This window comes from Notothenia coriiceps, unplaced genomic scaffold (assembly GCF_000735185.1).
Source record: "Notothenia coriiceps isolate Sejong01 unplaced genomic scaffold, NC01 NC01_scaffold00023412, whole genome shotgun sequence".
NCBI classification, from domain to species: Eukaryota; Metazoa; Chordata; class Actinopteri; order Perciformes; family Nototheniidae; genus Notothenia; species Notothenia coriiceps.
This window is the reverse complement of record NW_011356113.1, coordinates 3,405-18,851: the sequence shown is the minus strand read 5'-3', so window position 1 is coordinate 18,851 and position 15,447 is coordinate 3,405. Positions and strand designations below refer to the sequence as shown.

Sequence of the window (15,447 nt, the reverse complement as noted above, 5' to 3'; positions counted from 1 at the left end):
GGCAGTGGGTGCGGTGCACCTGCCTTTTACAGCAGGAGCACACGCTCGCCTCGGGGAGGGAGAAAAAGAGAAACAGAGGCCGCCGAAACAGCCAGAGCCCTGCCTCTCCCCACCTCTGCTGCTCACCCAAATCTACAGCTCCTCTACCACAACCATCAGCAACAAGTGGACATGGAGAACTACATGTTGCTAAATCCACCGCAGAGAATAAACAGAAGGGCAAACAGGCAACCATGGCAACCATGTTTGGGAGGTCTTCTTCTAATAATAATAATAATAATAAAGCATTTATTTTATATAGGCGACTTTCAAGGCTCTCAAGGTCGCCGCACAAACACAACACAAGATACACAATACATAACACCAGCATAAGAGCAAGACAAAGCAGTATATAAATCAATCAAATAACCAAATAAATAAAAACAGAGGATGTGTGATGGATAATGATCAGGGTGGATATGCGAGTGTGAAGAGATGTGTTTTGAGGCGTGATTTGAAAATGGGGAGATATATATATATATGGCGCTGGTCCTTCCTAAGACTGTGTGAGCGTGCTTGATTGACAGCTCCATCACCTCTTGTTTGTTGACAGCTCCATCACCTCTTGTTTGTTGTTGTTTTTTATTTTGGACTTTAGATAGAAACGCTGAAGAAAAAATCCAATTACCACTCACAATAGGAATTCTTAGAGTGGGCCACATCAGGTCATTCCAAACACAGCATTACCCAGCCTCCGCCTAATTATAGGTCAAGTTATTAGCAGAGTGATTTAAAAAGTGTTGGACCTTGCTATGCAGCTGAAGTTATTATTAAAAAATGCCATTTAGAGAAATATGTTTTTGTTTGTCAGTTTCGCCTTTATTTGAAAGATGACTGAGTAGAAATGGGGAGGGGGTGGTAGACTGTACAAGGGAACTTGGTCATCAGGTTGTCTACTTTTGGTTTGGGAACAACAAATGAACCTCGAGGTTTGGCTCTTTGGCCGACACTAACTTTGTTTTTTTCGCCGTCGTTTTTGTAATCAGAATCACCAATGTGGGTACAACCAAAAAAATGTTGTAAATGATTTCTCAGATTCCTTGCCCATGGGTGTCCAAACACAACCCTGTGATATATATAGTTACAATTTTCAAATTTCCTATAGGCTGCATGTTTCTATATGATACCCTTTATTTACATCACATTCCTCTTTCTTCTTAGAGCAGAATAGGGCCCCTTTAAAAACACTTGCTTGCTGTTTGACAGCAGCTTGACTTTGCAGTCGTACTCAAAGTTCAAGCTTCATTTCCTTTAGTAGTTTCCACCTTAACGGCCCGTCCACACGGCGGCGTGCGCTGAAGCTTCAAAGCACGCCGCCGTGTGGACGCTGCGTAAGGCTCAACACTTAACGCTGACATATGACATTAGACTGACACAAAATGTATTTAATTTCTTCATGCAACAGGGCTTTGACTTCTGGAAAAAGCCAGCATAAACATATTTTTCTGTTGGCTTTCTTTCTCCATTACTGTTTAGTCCAAAGTTTGACTCATTTTAATTGAACCCTCGCTCATTAGGGGTTAACAGTTCAACGATCTATACCGCTGGCATTATATTAATGCTTTAAAATCTGTATTCTAGCTATGAAGAATGTCCAATTCTACTTATGGCGGAATCTGGAAATGCTCCTGCTCTTTAATTGTATCTCTCTGTTCCGTATCAATTGAGAGGAACCACATCCCACAGCTATTTTGAAAAAGCGGCAATAATGGCCTTGCTTTTTACATAACAAGCACATTCTTTCCCGCCAGCCATTGGAAAAGCTTAGCTGTTGGAAAGCGCTGCCGTCGGTTGCAGCAACTGGCGGGGGAGTGAAGCTGGAGACACGTCAGCCTCCACCGCTGCTGCCTGGGAGCAGATCTGATCTGGCTGTTTGGAAGAGGAAAGTGTTCCCAAGTCTTCAGAGAGCAAAGAGAGACACTCTGGTTCAAAGCCAGGGAAACTGGCACACTACGAGAGAGCAACTGAGGGGGACATGTACAGAGATGGAGGGTGAGGGACACACAGGGAGAGAGTGAGAGTGACAAGGAGGGGACTGATTAGAGAAGTAAACCACTTTGAGCAGCAAAGGGAATCCCCTGGGTGGAAGATAAGTGAACCGGAGGAGAGAGACGGGGAGGGGGCGAATGAAGGGAAGGAATGATTGGACAGAAGATGGAAGGTATCCAAGTAGATTTGAACAAAACCACTACTGTGAAACAGCATGCGGGACTGTTATTGTGAAGGAGACAATCATAAAGGGCCCAGCAGGGGAGAGAATGTAAGCAGGACAGATATAAAGAGTGAGAGAAAGAAATCAAAAACAAGAGGGATAAATCAAGAGAGGCGATGAAGAGAAAGATCCAAACCCGCCGACTGAGCAGGGTGGTGTAGCGGTCAGGATCCTAAAGAGCTCCTCCTCCTCATTACAGGTATGTTATAGAGCAGGGGTTCCCAACCTTTATTGTGCCAAGGACTGGCAGATGCATTAAAAGAAATTCGCGGACCTGTTGTCAATTTTAGCTGATTTTAATATTTACTCACCAGCAGGTGGCAACAGAGGCTAATTGTATTTAACAGCCTTAAGAAATTTAAAACCAGGATACAATTAAAAACAAAAAAATTAGGACCGCTTTACAAATATTAATATAATATATAATATAATATAGCCTAATATAGGTGGCAACAGTGGCTAATTGTATGTAACAGCCTGAACAAATAATAGAACAATATGCATCCAAAACATATTAACGTTTAAAACCAGGATATAATTCAAACAAATTAGGACCACTGTACACATATTGATATAACTGAAATGTCAGGGAGACCCCTGGGCTTGTTTGCCAGCCATAATAACGTCATACCGGGGCGTTCGTTCCGGTGCACTCCGACAGCATTTAGCACTACATCGAGATTAAGATTAAACTAATTTATTTTGGGAACACCCACATACCTATGGAGTTGGCCAGATGTGTGTAAATTACTGTTCATGGTCATTTGAAAACAAATGCCGTTGTTGGACACACACAAACACACGAAAATACACACACACACACAGCGGAACTGGGCAGAGCACATACACACACACACATCATGCGCCTTTGTAACCGGACATTTCCTTCATACAACGAGTAATAGGGGGAATAATCGGGCCGTTCGATGTGTGTGTGTGTGAAACGTAGCAGCCTGCAGTGGGGAACACAGTGAAGGCGGTTTGTACGCGCTGGTGCTGCACTTCTCAGAGGCTGCCTCCTGATGCTGCAGCCATTTCATGAAGTGAAGGAGGTTTTACAAATAAAAAAATAGCTCTAGACCCCTGGCCGCAATGTCCTTAAAATGAAGTCCGAGTTCGAAATATATCTCAAATAATGTATGCACTGCCATTTCCCCACATAAACATAACAGTCTGCGATTAAACGGTTGTCTCCTGTGTGCTCCACTTCCTATTGGCGCACCGGTAACTTTCTCTGTGCACGAGAGGCTGAGACCTTATGCTAACCAATTTTGATTCATTTTGTATGTTTTGGATGAAATAATATGACTGGTATAGGTGCAAAATTAAAAAATAATTTTTTTTTATAAAATATTTTTAAATATTTATAATTCTGCAAATATTACGATAAACTCACAGCTATTTCGCGGTCCGGCAGTAACACCTCCGCGGCCCGGTACCGGTCCGCGGTCCGGGGGTTGGGACCCCCTGTTATAGAGTAACTCCAGTCCCTGGTCCCTCTGGGTATAAAAAACCTACTCCGCATAATGGGCCGCATCGTTAGGCATTCATTAATTCACTTTGTAGAAGGAATGGACGAGGATGAGGGAAAAAGAGATCAAATTTCTTTGCTTAGGAAAAAGGAGTGTGTGCGGGAAAGAGGGACAACAAAGAGCTTGTCTGAGCGACTGTTCTCCTGCACACTACAGCTTCAGAGTCTCAGGCCGACCCATCTACAATTCTAATCAGCTGCTTGACGAAGATCTTGGTATACCACACGGGAAAGGGGGGGAAAAGAAAGCTCCCTGTCGTGCCTGCTATTCAGTGCTACAAGTGAGAGGAGAGAAAGCAGAGATGAGATGGATGTGGAGATAGTGGAAGTGAAGAATGCTGACATTTGAAGAAGTGTAGTGAGGAAATGTTGTTGACGAATAGATTAAAAACATCAACCCAATCAATAATTTACGATTTTAATATAACGCTGGCTTGTCGTATGACGGGAGGCACATATATGCTACATCCAGAGTCACTCATACTGTACGTCCTCTACTCTCAGGCTTGTCAAACAGATATGTTTGAATTTTAATGTAAAGGGTTTTAATGTAAAGGGTTGTTTATATATATATATACATACATATGTAAAGGGTTGCTATATTCCTTTTTTCAAGTGGGGAGGTTTGCTGAACCTTTTTCAATTCTCCCTACATTATAACCAGGATATGGAATCTATCTACCATAAAGAGGCAATTTCTCTTCTTTACTTGAATCACTAGATGGGATGAGGAAAAGATCTTTCTCTCACTGCCACTTTACTGCCAAATCTTGCCTCAGTATTCTGTCATATTCATTGTGCCAAAATTGGGCTCTTTCTAATACGAGGGCTACAAAATAAGCATCTTAAAAAGTAACTGCTATAACACTTTGTTAGTAACACTTAATGCTCATAGTTTTTTTAAGATTATGTTTTTGGACACCAGTGGCTTTTTTAAAGAGAGAGAGGGTTGAAAGAGGGAGACAGAGGGGATTAACCGCGTAAATTATAACCGATCGGATTAGATTATTAAAGGGGCCCTATTATGCTCACTTACAGGGCTCATATCTGTATTCTGTGTCTCTGATGTGACATGTCTCCATGCTTTAATGTTAAAAAAACTCTTTATTTTTCTCATACTGCCTGTACTGCAGCACCTCCTTTCACCCCCTGTCTGAAACCAGAGCCCAGTCTGCTCTGATTGGTTAGCTGGCCGGCTCTGTTGTGATTGGTCAACTCCCTCTGGAGGAAACTTTGGGATTTTAGCCTTGAGGAATGAGTTGAGATAAATAGATGAGTGGTGATTAGCCTGCAATGGATATATGGGTACCACTTTACAATACAACTACCCTTATAAAGGGTTTACGAATAGTTTGTAATTAATTAATTAATTAGGTTGTGAACACTTTATAAATCCTTAATAAGCTTTTAGACATGAGATAAACAGGGCAACTGTCACGGTTGCTTGCCAAATAGTGAGCCCACATTTATCTGTACTGCTAAGCTAATTGGCTACTTAGCTTACTTCGCCTTCTTCATCAGCCAGCATCCTTGGTATCTTTTGTTCACTGAGTTGATTCTCGCTAAGTAGCCAATATAAGGCTTAGTCATCTTGCCAAATAGTGAGCATGTGTTGATGTATGAGAACTATGTTAGAACTGGTTTATAAATGGTTCTTAATGATTAATAAAGTGTTTACAACCTAATTCATAACCTAATTATAAGACCTTTATGAATCCATTATAAGGGTAGTCTTATTGTAAAGTGGTACCAAATATGAAGTGGAGCCAAATCTTGCTTTTTTGAATGTCTTGTTAAATCAAGAAAGAATATGTTGTTTTATGTCACTGTTCTTGGCTCTATAGATACCCACAAGTATTTGCATGGTCAGTGAAAAAATAAATATTTAATAATATGTCCTTTTTAAATTGTCTTCATTCACCACAAGATTAAAACAACGTTTTACTTGTTTGTATTTAAGAGAATAAACAGGATCCACAAATACATATGCAAACCAAATAATTGCAATAGAAAACTGGAGATATTGAACAAATGATTGCAAGTTGTAAGTCTTAATTGTTATTTTTGGGTTAAGGTAATAAACATTGATCAATTATTTCTTAAGTCAGTCAAAATAAATGTGTGGACTATCAGTTTCACCAATACTCCTGTTATGGGCTTCCCTCATTTGCAAACCTTTTGAAGACATCCTCATTCGATATGAACAGCAGTTTAAAGCAGTATCTTTTTGCTTCCACTGCGGCTTGATTAGGAAGTAACAACCTCAAGCAGGTACTAAAGGATTTTTCAGGGTTAGGCAGACAATGTGTTTTTTGTTTAGCAGTGCTGATCTCAAGAGAACATTGATTTTTTTTTAATCTTTTGTTTCTGAAGCACACAGCTCTCCTTTTCTCTTTCTGCTGTAGGTGTCATACACACCTCTATAACTGCATCTAAACATTCTGTGAGAGCGTACAGCCTGTGGCCAGGTTATATAACCCTCTTATATTTCCTCACCGTCTCTCCGGGCTTCCGGGGGATGCCGACGAAAAGGTGATCCAGGAAGTTGGCGCTGCGTCCGAGGCCCAGCACAGTGTAGGGCAGCTGAAGGGAGAAGTGGGCAGACTGGCTCAACTGACCCGCTGCAGAAAGGGAGGGAGAGAAGAGACAATTCCTAATGTTACAAAACCGTATCATAATATAGTGTTGGGCGCAGTGTTTCGGTCCCATTCCAATCAGACAACGGTGGTCCCCAGAGGATGATTACTAACTTTGGAGTTTACCTTTAATTTATTCTAGTGCCAACCTCAGGTTTTGTCTCTAGTTAATCTCAAAAATCGTTCCTTTTTCTACAAACATGTTTGGTACGTAGAGAATAAATGTGCTTGGTGATCTCCTGATTTTTCTCCAAGTGTTCACCGACCGATTGACATATCTTAACATCTACTGTACGATACAAATCTGGCAGTGGTAATTTGCAAACCATGTACCTTACTGACTTTTCCTCTAGGGCCACCAACAGGTCAAATAACTGGTTAGAAAGACTGCCATGAAATGTGGCGCACACATTGACTGTATGTTCCATTCAGGGTGAATTGTTATAACTTTAGTGAACCCTTAACTTTTCATCAAACCCCACCATTAAGTCTAAATTGTTATGTATCATGACTGAATCCAAGCAATATGAATGGTATTCCGCATATGCTTTACAATGCTAACCTGTTAAGATTTTAACAAATTAAACATTGTCCCTGCAGAACGTGAGCATGCAAAAACAACTTCATGAACATGTCCATCTGTGTGTCCATCTGTCTGTCTATCTGTCTCTCTGTGTGTCTTTCTGTCGGTCCTTCGTTTTTCAACAGCCGTTCATCCGATCATTGGTTGGTGACAGCATTGTCGAGTGCAAGTTCGGGACATATTTCTTAGTAGTGCGTAATGTACACACTGTATAGTGTATTGTGAGGAGAACCCTTTTAGCTTACGATTGCTCTACAAGAAGGGCAGCTAGTTCTCTGTGACAGTGTTGGGGATGACATACGGCAAATGGGGAACAAATACATGGGCAGTCAGCTCTACTAAGGGTCTGAGCATTACGGCGGCCCCATTCATGACTTTTCTGCCCAATACAACAGCTTGAATAGCCAGTTGTATATTATCATAACTCCCACTTGTTTCAGTGATCTGTAGCTTTACAGCCCTGCTTTCCTAAAGTAATCATTAAAGTCTAATGTAATGTTATCAGCTCTAACCTAACCTATCCTGACCATGACTGTCAATGACAAGACTAAAGTTATGGTAATGAGGGGGATCAGGAATAAACACACAGACAGGAATGTCTGGGCCAGAGGGACTGTAGCATGAGACCTTGACATGAAGAGCATCATAAAAGATACAAATCAGTGTGAGACACCTGAGGCCAATCCAACACCTCTCCTCGTCTCCTCACACCACCTCCCTCCTCCTCCTTACTTGCTATCCTCATCTAACCCTCAGTCTCTGTTTCTCCTCTCCCGTGATACATCTCTCCTATGGCCCTTTCTCCTCCCGCTTCCCCTTCTTCTGCTCGTCTCCCTCCACTCTCCCCTTCAGCTGCTGTATCTCGTCCACGCCACCCAACTCTGCAAGTGCAGCTGCCATAAATCAACCTCTGCGTGGTAAACAAAGAGAGAGAAGGAGAGAGAGAGAGGTGGAAGAAGAGAGAAAGCAAGCCTCAAGGCTGCCAATGATCAGAACTAATGTGGATGGACTCTGTATTCCAGGCAGAGAGCAGCAAAACAGCATTGCTCCTCTCTTTATTTTATGTTGTAAGGGGCTTGTTATATGGGTTTTTGTGCATGTAAATGCAAAAGCTAAAATCCCAAACTTCCCCCCAGAGGGAGTTCTCTCCTACACACTCCCCCCTGCCTGAAACCCCTCCATTGGATTCTTAAGGTAACTTCCGTAACATTATGATATCACTATCGCTTCTATTGGTTAGCGCTCCAACACATTGTACGATAAGGGAAGGGACATCTCTAAACGGTTGACCAATAACAACAAAGCCAACCAGCTAACCAATCAGAGCAGACTGGGCTCTGGTTTCAGACAGAGGGTGAAAAGAGGTGCTGCAGCACAGAAAGTACGAGAAACATAAAGACCTTTTGGAACATTAAAGCATGTAAACAGTAGAGGCACAAAATACAAATATGAACCTGAAAATGAGCATAATATTGCCCTTTTAAATCTTGGTCTAATTTACAACAATGTCAAATTCATTTTTGGCCACTTCAGCTGAACCTCGGTCAGGTCAGTCCAGCTCAATATTTCCATTCTTTCTTTGAGATTGTACAACAAAAGCTAGCATTTTACCTTAGGAACATCACACTTCGGAGTACAAATTGTCAGTCAGTGGTTTTAAGGGAGTCATTTTAGGGTAAAACCAGCAGTGGCATTTGTAAGGATGTATTGTATGTTGGTGCAGTGAAAGCTTGTCCATGATGTGGCTCCAAATGGTCTGAGTGATGAATAGACCCATTGACTTTTGCCACCTTCTACCCGGGAAAGCTTTTCATCAGTCATTTATCTCTCTACATTTCTCTTGCTTGCTATCGCCCGCTGTATTCTATTTTCCCAGCTTTTTGCTGCTGGGTTGGTGGGTGTTGTGAAGAGGCAGCATAATTGCCTTAATCGCACACCGCAGATTGCAAAAGAGAGGGGGAGGAAGACAGAAATATTGTCTGTTTCCAGGAGGAGATGGGCAGAGTTTCAAGAACATTGACTTGTTCAGAGTATAGTACAAAGCTCTGCCTTCTATCAGGAAAATCTCTGGGTGTCTGATATTTGTTGAGAGGTGTGTGTAAGTCTGTGGAAGAGAATTACTGACCACGTCAGTAACGTGGAGAGCTGTGTTCTACTGTATGGGATATTTACATGATTTTTAATGAGTAAATTCACTACAACCCAAGGAAGATGACAGGAGGGAGACATTTTGAATCAGATTAACAACTACCGTCGCTATATAGCTATCAGAGACTAACATCTCTTAACAACTTTAGGATGGGTTGCCACAAAATGGACTTTTCTTCTAAGTAGCATTAAGACTATATTTGTGTTTTTTATTGGTTTGTTTTTTATTGGATAGATTGACTTTTCATCTACTGCTGGCAACAATAAAAAGTTATCATTGAATTCTCTCTGACACATATCTAAAAAACTTCTTTGGTCATAAAGTAACATTTAAAACATCCCAATATGCATATGCTTTACTTTGTGTTTAGTACAAGCCCCAAAGAAGTAAGCCAGTCACTGAAGCTACATTTCGTTGTGTCCAACCGGTGGTACCAGTCTGTGAGATCATAGGACCCAAAAGCCTTTTCCCATTTGCAAAGAGATGTCTGTAAAACTATCCAGAACAAACGCTTGAATAACCCTTTTTTAAATCATCAGGTTCTAAAAGTTGTAAAATGCACTAGAAGCCGAATTATTTATTTATCCTTCCCATTCATTTGATTGAGCGGAGACCATGTGACACAGTGGATTGGAGGTGGGGCTTAAGCAAAACTCAAGTGTGCATGCTCTATGATCCCAATGATGCGGGTTCTATTCTATCTATAGTCAAACCATTTATGGATTAATCTGCCTCTGAACTACTTTCAAAGAAAAAACCATCCCCAACTTCAATGCTTTGCTAAGTTCTCTTTATACATCCATTGTTTAGTACCGATTAGCAACACGATGCTAAAATGCTAATCTAAGGTGTTGAACTTTGTAAAGATTATACCTGCTACATATCAAATGTTAGCAGTCATTGTGAGCATGTAAGCATTTCTCTCAAAGCTCTGTTGTGCAGTACATTCTCACAGAGCCACTGGCAAGTCCTGTTCCAAGGTGACTTGCAGCCTTATGAAGACATGTAAAACAACTTTGTGTATTCAAATACAGTACAGAAACACACACACCACACTGCTGTGAATCTGCGGGAGATGAAATAATTCATATTCTGGCCTGCAGCGTTTGGTATCCTGACTGAATAATTTCATTACTGAGTAGGAAACACACAGGGAGCTGTCACATAACTGAACCTAGGAGGAAACTCTACACAATTTAAAGTAGTGGAGGGCAAAACTTTTCATTTTTCCTTTATTATTGCCCAAATTCCAGTTCTTCATAAGGGCACTTAACGAACTAGGTCTTTAAACTACTAATCTACATAAATCTTTCCCATCATCAATCACACAACATACATTTAAAAAGGGTATAGGGCCAATAATGTAATAATACAAAAGCCAACCTATTGTAGCTTGTTAACCAACTACAACTGACACCCTCAGTACATTCATAGAAACTGTAAAGGAGAACAACTCAAAAGTACTTGAGGATTGTCACCATGGCAGCAGATCGGCAATAGTCACTGAGGTAAGGAAGATCAAATAGACAAAAACATGGACAATGAACCCAGAGAAAAATACTGTACAAAAAACAAGCATTGAATCAGGGTGCAAAGATCTGCATTGCAAACTAAAATGAAACAACCAGAACTCGCTTCTCAGGGAATAAAGTCACCAAATGTGGTGCTGGTGTGCAAGGAAACACAGCTACTGGATCTGACCAACTAAACCTGTTGTCCATCAATCACCAACATGCAGTTTAGCTCCTTAGAATGAGCAACTCTGCAGCAGCACCTAATGTATGACATCTTCTAATCCAGATCTTGTTGTTATTGTGAGGTGGGCTTTATGGTCATACCATTTCTTGTTATTGATATTAACAAATCAAATGCCAACAGGGCACAGACTGTTCCGCAGAAAAAGAGCAGGCTGGAATCAACAGGATTTCTGAGTGGGTTGGACCTTTAAGCTGGTTTGGGTTGGATGTTTTTTTTGACAGACTTCTACTCCCTGTCAGTAGGCGAGAGGTGGACGGCTTGCACTCGGCCACTCAGCAGGTTGGAGTGGCTCTGAGTGTGTGTGTGTGTGTGTGTGTGTGTCTGATGGAGGATCAAGAAGGGTCACGTTGCAGGCAGGGAGCCTGGCTGAGCGTCTGCTGAGGTGTGTGTGTGTGTGTGTCTCTGTGTGTGTGTGTGTGTTGGAAATGTGGCCATGGCTGGAGCAAAGCCATTTCTCAACACAGAGAGGTTGGCAGTACATTATGCAGAGCTGTGTTTGGAGTGACTGTGTTGTGTTTGTTTGTGTGTGCGAGAGCGTGTGTTTTGTCCTAACTCCCTAGGGCAGAGCCATTGGAGGCCTTGGCAGGGAATCCCCCCCGCACCTATGAGTGACAGCCTCCAATCCATCTCTTTAAAGTCAAAGCAGATTCAAACCTGCGAATGTGTGAATATCTCTACGCATATTGCAATTTTACACAACACACTTAAGTGGGCATGCATCAAATTAAACGAGTTAGTGTTCCAGATCCTCATCAAAAATGCATGCACATAAAGAGGAGGTAAGAAACTAAAAAAACAAAATAATATTGTAGAGGACACGGCTCTTCTACATCTCAGTGCTTCATTTTTATAATCAAATATTTTGGTGTTTTCTGTCCTTAATAAGTATTGGCCCCACCTACTCAGTCTTCAGTGAACTAAACTCGATCCTGCACTTAACCTTTCTAATCTCAGAGAATGCAACATATGACACTTTAATTAAAAAAATCGACACCCGAGGCCTAGGCGCTTTCACACCGCATTACTTTTCCCACAAAGGTTAATCAGAACTTAGTTCATGAGAACTCTAGTACAGATCGCGTTCACACCGGAATAAGTCCCTGAGGGAGGATTAGGCAAATGACGTCACTTCGTCTTCTTCTGCTTTGGGTTTACTGGCAGGCCGCAAACAACTTCACGGCGTATACTGCCACCTGAAGATAATAAAATGACGGCTTCACAAAACTTTTTGGGAGTTTTACGGGGCGTGGTTTTTTAATCCGCCCAGCCAATCAGACATAGGAACATTTTTCTCCCACGAAAGTACCTGCTCTCTAGCAGGGACGGAAAAGGGGGTAAAAAGGAACTCATTTTTGTTCCGGCTCTTTTTGGTGTGAACGCGACATTTCGGGACTATATCGGAACTAAAGTAGGAAAAGTACTGCGGTGTGAACGCGGCTATTAACTAAAGATTAAGATAAATATACAGTATAAAGCTATAGATGAATATAAATATTACATTACGATTTGAATGCCAGGCAAACAAACCAAAAGAAAAAGTTCAGCTTTCATGTGCAGATATGAAGGCAGCTGGACACGATGTTAGCACTGGAAGCTCTCTTGTTCTGTTTGTAGTCCATGTCAACCGATCACATTTTAGGTTTTGGTAATAACAATTCAACTGTCCAGATCCCCACACACGTCTAATGATGATTTAAGTTTTTGATTTGAATATATTGGTACTGTGAACTGGCTACTTGTTAAACAATTTGGTTGTGCACATTGTCTCTCAACTCCAACTCTTGTTTTGCTTCTCTAGTTGCTAATTGGACCGAATTGACGGGACACGGAAAATAAAGTGTTGACCCTTGTTTCCAAGACATTTCTAGCATTTCGTGCTCTGAAATATAATTACAACTTCAACATGTTGTGTATAAATAGGTTAGTTTCAGTGATTCTGAAGGCCACACCAACTACAATCAAAGAAATGTTTAATACTTATGCCGAAAAGCACTGCCTACAATAAGTACTATAAGTAAATCTTCGACCATTTAATACATTATAAGGCCTATTTATATTCAGAATGAGAATATAATAACTACACAAAGACAAGATATCTGCAGGGTCATCTTCAGGTTCCTCTAATTTCAATGATGTGTAGGCTTAGGGGTTTTATGGTTGGTGGCATATAAGGCCCAAAGCCTTATAAAACCACATTATTATGCTGTGTTTACTTAAAGGTGGGGTAGGTAAGTTTGATAAACCGGCTCAAGATACACTTTTTGTTATATTCCATGGAATGCTCTTAACATCCCGATAGCAATGAATATCTTAAGTGCTTTGAACAACATATCCTTAAAAAAAATTTCATCTGTGGAAGCCGTAGTACTGTAAAAAGCACGACCAATCATTTTAGCCGGCGCCCGCTAAATAAACTGGATGGCCTACCTGCCTGTCAGCCTTCCATCTGTGCACAAATTATCTCGTGCCCTCATTGGTCATGTGCGTGTTCGGTGTGTGTTGGAGGAGGGACTCGTTGTAAGGTAGTGGTAGATTTTTTTTCCGGCTGGTGTATTTTCAAATTCTTAGCGCACTCGGGCTGTGTTTCTCCCAAAATGACCTAACCCACCTTTTTAATAACTGGTGTTAGAACAATCTTTGTTTTTATGATAAACACGAATCGACTTAAAATATGGACATACCACAATAGATGGATGCAACCACATGTTTCAGCAGTTGTGAGCTGCATTTGTTGTTGAGTTTATAATTACGTTTTGCAAAAGCGCCTTCATTGATAAAAAGGTCAGAGTTATCATCAGTATGATATTACACACTTGTATGCCAATTAATAATTCCATTAAATAGCTTTGTTGAATCTGAAGTTCGGATTTTGTTGTTATCTGCAAGGTTTCTCTGCTTGGTAAAATGAATTTTACTGTACTGTAAATAATTATCATCTCAGCAGAATGCCAATAGATAGGGGAGGATAATTTACTTTTTTAAGAAATAAAAATCCCTACCCGGATATTGAAGCTGCCAACTTGACTACCTTGTGGGCATATAATAAGGGGAACATTGGAAAATGATGAAGTGTGAACACATATGCCGAGGAAGGGAGAAAGACAGACACAGACAGAGGGCAGGGCCATGGTATGCCATTTGGGCAGGCTACGGCGCAGTATTAATGTTTTTGGTTGTCCATCTGCGAAGTCTTATGGAACCGAACCGCGTAGGAATTTAACCGCATCCTCTGAGGCTATGCACATGTAGAGCAGTGACATTGTCCAGACATGAACGACATTGTGATCATCAGCATCAGCTGAAACTGAGTCAAGTGTGTCTGGTCCCTTGGCACATGGAGAAGGGAAATACGGATGATTCCCTAGACTGACAAAAAGAAATACAACGAATCAGGATTAAACCGAGGAATCTTAACACATAGAAGAACACGATGTTAAAAAAAACAAACTGATTGAGAAAGCGACCTAGTAGTATGGCGCACATGGGAAAGAGAAGTGATAAAAGATGCCACTAATACTTATCTGCTTTTCAGTCCCACTTGAAACGCTGAACGTAAATCAGCAAACAACCACAACACACACACAACACACACACACCAAAACCACCCCACAACAACACGCACACACACACACCACCACCACCGACCAAAAACACGACAACGATCACGACACACCCACACCCAACTTACGCAAGAAAAACACAACACACAAACAACAGCGAACACACCAGCCACCCACACACACACAACACACACACCAACAACAAAAAACACACACAACACAACACACACACCACACCTAACCACACACACCACACCCACCTTTTACTCCCCAGAGGTGGATCTCGACAAATTAAATTGGGAAAACAGTGTTGGTTCCCAGCGACCACTTCCTAGTGGCATGTTTCGCTTCAGCCAAAAATATAGAAACCAGTTCCGACTCCCCTGCCCGGGATAAAGTAAAAGGAGCAAAATATGACAAAACCGATGGAGGTGAAGCCAGTCATCAAGTACCCTACCAAAACCAAAATCAAGAATATCGCAACCTGGGTGAATAGGAATTAAACAGCCTTGATTCCCATCCCTAGCAGGCCACACTGACCCTTTATCTCGCCCCCTCCCTGGAGCCGACCACCTCAGTGACCGCCCTCATTGTATGCTTACGTTCAAATTTCCTCCAAGTGAATAATAAGGGGAATTGTTCAAAGTCTGGACAATATTGAATTATGAGGGTAATGTGTGTGTGGTTTCTACAGGAGAGTGTGTGTGATACACTGAAAGACCTTGCAGGCTTGGTCAACTGTATAGCTTGTTCTGTCCTTTATCGTCCCAGATCACCACCAGCCTACACCGGATGCGTTGCTAAAAGTGTACTATTCTGAAACTCAAACCGACAAAAACTGTAAGCAATATGGCCCACTGCACTACTAGACATGACCAAATCTGTATGAACCATGTGAGTGAGTTCTTGTGTGTGTGTAACATACATATTCGGATTCCCCAATAAAAACGCTGTGTGATGCCAAAATCGTGATGCAGTC

At 41.4% G+C, this 15,447-nt stretch overlaps 2 long non-coding RNA genes across 2 annotated transcripts in view; one reads left to right on the top strand and one right to left on the bottom strand.

The window, feature by feature from the left end:
* Positions 1-3,850: 3,850 nt before the first annotated feature.
* Positions 3,851-15,447, bottom strand: part of LOC104954490 (uncharacterized) — a 13,827-nt gene continuing 2,230 nt past the window's right edge. The window contains exons 3-4 of the long non-coding RNA XR_799336.1: positions 12,803-12,804; positions 3,851-3,861 (exon numbers count right to left, since the gene is read on the bottom strand). This is a non-coding gene — a long non-coding RNA (uncharacterized lncRNA). The remainder of the gene's footprint in view (positions 3,862-12,802; positions 12,805-15,447) is intronic.
* The window catches only part of LOC104954491 (uncharacterized), a 14,568-nt gene continuing 3,327 nt past the window's right edge, over positions 4,207-15,447 (top strand). Inside the window, exons 1-2 of the long non-coding RNA XR_799337.1 lie at positions 4,207-4,218; positions 10,119-10,122. This is a non-coding gene — a long non-coding RNA (uncharacterized lncRNA). The remainder of the gene's footprint in view (positions 4,219-10,118; positions 10,123-15,447) is intronic.